General features: G+C 42.8%; 1 non-coding gene across 1 annotated transcript; it reads left to right on the top strand.

Moving 5' to 3' along the window:
* Window positions 1-2,740: 2,740 nt before the first annotated feature.
* LOC141715996 (small nucleolar RNA R71) lies at window positions 2,741-2,847 on the top strand. The gene has a single exon (XR_012572732.1). It is a non-coding gene; the product is annotated as a small nucleolar RNA R71 (small nucleolar RNA).
* The last annotated feature ends 670 nt before the right edge of the window (window positions 2,848-3,517 follow it).

The raw sequence follows: 3,517 nt of genomic DNA, 5'->3' as shown, positions 1-3,517 counted from the left end.
CAAGACCCTTGCTAGAGACCTTATGCCCAAGAATAATGCATTCATGCACCATAAAGTGACATTTTTCCCAATTGAGCACTAAATTAGTTTCCACGCACCTTTTGAGCACCGCACGAAGATTGTTCAAACATTCATCATACGAATGTCCAAAGACGGAGAAGTCGTCCATGAACACCTCGACATTATTTCCAATCATATCAGAGAATATAGCCATCATACATCTCTGAAAAGTAGCCGGTATGCCACATAAGCCAAACGAAACTCTGCGAAAAGCAAACGTGCCAAATGGACAAGTGAAGGTAGCCTTTTCTTGATCCTCTGGTGCAATACATATCTGATTATACCCTGAATAGCCATCCAGAAGATAATAATACTCATGACCGGCCAACCTGTCAAGCATCTGATCAATAAATGGAAGAGGGAAGTGATCCTTCCTTGTGGGTTTGTTCAACTTTCTGTAGTCCATGCATACCCTCCATCCTGTGACTGTTCAAGTGGGGATGAGCTCGTTCTTCTCATTTGCTACCACAGTAATACCTCCTTTTTAAGGTACATATTGCACGGGGCTCACCCAAGAACTGTCAGAAATAGGATAAATGATTCCTGCATCCAACCACTTCAGAATTTCTTTCTTCACCAATTATTTCATGATAGGATTAAGTATGCGTTGTTGCTCAACAGTCGGCTTACTACCCTCCTCTAGCAGAATTTTATGCATGCAGTACGAAGGGTTGATCCATTTAATGTCTGCTATAGTCCATCTGATAGCCGATTTGAATTCTCTCAAGATCCTCAAGAGCTTGTCCTCCTCACTACCTGAAAGGTCAGATGCAATAATAACAGGTAAAGTAGATGCATCACCTAAGAAAGCATACCTCAAGTGTTCAGGCAATGGTTTAAGCTCCAAGGTAGGTGCTTCCTCAATAGATGGTTTGAGTTTTCCTTCAGCATTTTTGAGGTCAGAAGTACCAAGAGATTCAAATGGCATGTCTAGCTTTCGCCTCCAAGGAGAAGCATTTAGATATTGTAGTTGCTCATTACCATCTTCATCATCACTGTCACAGTCCCCCACTAAGGCTTTCTCTAATGCATTAGACATTAGCATATGATCAAGCTCTGAAATAACCGCAGAATCAATTAAATCCACTTTTAAGCACTCCTCATCTTCTGTAGGGAATTTCATCGCCTTGAATACATTGAATGTCACATCCTGATTCTGCATCCTCATAGTAAGTTCACCTTTCTGCACATCTATCAAGGTACGACCTGTAGCCAAGAAAGGTCTCCCCAAGATTATGGGAATCTTTTTATCTTCCTCGAAATCCAGAATAATAAAGTCTGCAGGAAAGAAGAGCTTATCCACCTTTACTAGCACATCCTCCACTATGCCTCGTGAGTATGTAATAGAACGATCAGCCAATTGCAGAGACATATAGGTGGGCTTTGGATCAGGCAAATTCAACTTTTTAAAGATAGACAACGGCATCAGATTGATGCTTGCTCCCAAATCACACAGGCACTTGTCAAAAGACAACTTGCCAATGGTGCAAGGAATGATGAAGCTACCTGGATCTTTAAGCTTTGGAGATAATTTTTGTTGCAGCACAGCACTGCACTCTTCCGTTAGAGCAACGGTCTCTAGGTCATCCAGTTTCACCTTCCTTGAAAGAATACTCTTCATAAATTTCACATAACTAAGCATTTTCTCCAGAGCCTCAGCGAAAGGTATATTGATGTGAAGTTTCTTGAACACCTCCAGAAACTTACCAAACTGCTTGTCCAGCTTTTATTGTTGCAATCTCTTAGCGAAAGGTGGTGGAGGATAGAGTTGTTTCTCTCATGTATTACCCTCAGGCAGAGTGTGTTCAACAGTAGTCTTCCTTGGTTCCGCCGCTTTCTCCTTTTGCTTCTCTTTTTTATCACCCACATCAGCTTCTCCGTCTTTTTCTTTTTCAGCATCAGCAACTTTTCCAGACCTTAAGGTAATAGCCTTGACTTGCTCTTTAGCTTTCTTTCGGCCTGGCACTTCAGTATCACTGGGAAGTGTGCCAGGTTGATGATTGAGCACTGCATTGGCTATTTGACAGATTTGATTTTCCAAGGTCTGATAGAAACAGCCTGACTTTTGCACAACAGCTTGAGTTCCTCGAAATCAGCACTAGAAGGTGGAGTTGCACCTCCTTGTTGAGGATATGATTGCCTTTGAGCATAATGTTGTGGTTGCTGGAATCCAGGTGGATTAAACTGTTTACTTACGCCTTGCTGATATGGTTGCTGAATAGCATTCTGATTATTACTCCAGCTGGAATTTGGATGATTTCTATTATTAGGATGATAAGTAGCTGGCACAGGCTGCTGCGGTTACTGATAATTGTTCACATACTGAACAGATTCATTAATAAGAAAATACTGATTCGTAGCATGAGAACCTACACAAAGCTCACAGGCCATAGCTATCTGATTGACTCCATAGGTGGCTAAAGAATCGACCTTCAAAGAAAGCGTTTGGAGCTGCGCTGTAATAGCTGTAGCTGCATCAACTTCCAGAATACCTGCTACCTTCCCAGGCATCATCCTTTGAGTTGGGTTTTGATGCTCATTTGCAGCCATAGTCTCAATAAGATTATAAGCCTCAGTATAGCTTTTGGCCCACAAGGCGCCTCCAGCTGCTGCATCGAGCATGGGCCGAGATTGGGCCCCCAAACCATTATAGAAACCAGTGATCACCATCCAATCAGGCATACCATGATGTGGACACTTTCTCAACATCTCCTTGTAGCGCTCCCAAGCTTCGCATATAGATTCTGTAGGCTGCTGCGCAAACTGAGTAAGAGCACTCCTCATAGCCGCAGTCTTCGCCATTGGATAGAACTTCACCAGAAACTTTTGCGCAAGATCTTGCCAAGTAGTGATGGACCCAGCTGGTTCAGAATGTAACCAGTCCTTAGCTTTATCCCTCAGTGAGAATGGGAAAAGCCTCAGCTTGATAGCCTCATCAATCACACCATTATATTTGAAAGTACTACAGATCTCGACAATATTCCTGATGTGCATGTTGGGGTCTTCAGTCGCAGCACCTCCGAAAGAAACGGAATTCTGCACCATCTGAATGGTCCCCGGCTTGATTTCAAAGTTATTGGCCTCAATAGCCGGATGCATGATGCTTGAATAAATGTCATCAATTTTAGGCCGGGAAAAGTCCATAAGAGCTGGATCTGCCGGAACTATACGATCACCCATGATTACTGGTTCTTTCTGCTCACTTTCTGTATCCGAATCTTCAAAATCTATCTTCTCCGAAATACCAAGAACTTCGTCTGTCTCCTCAGCCGTATCTAAAGTCCTCTTGCGAGTGCGAGAATGTGTTTGCAAAAATGCTCGCTAAAGTACCTGAAACACAACCGGAAACAATAAGTAACACGTCTTAATCAATGAGTCCTAATGACCACTGATGGTAAGTACATAAACTAAACAAATACGCCGAGTCCCCGGCAGCGGCGCCAAAAACTTGTTAGGG

This window comes from Apium graveolens, chromosome 3 (assembly GCF_009905375.1).
Source record: "Apium graveolens cultivar Ventura chromosome 3, ASM990537v1, whole genome shotgun sequence".
Classification (NCBI taxonomy): domain Eukaryota; kingdom Viridiplantae; phylum Streptophyta; class Magnoliopsida; order Apiales; family Apiaceae; genus Apium; species Apium graveolens.
This window is presented reverse-complemented; position numbering and strand designations above follow the sequence as displayed.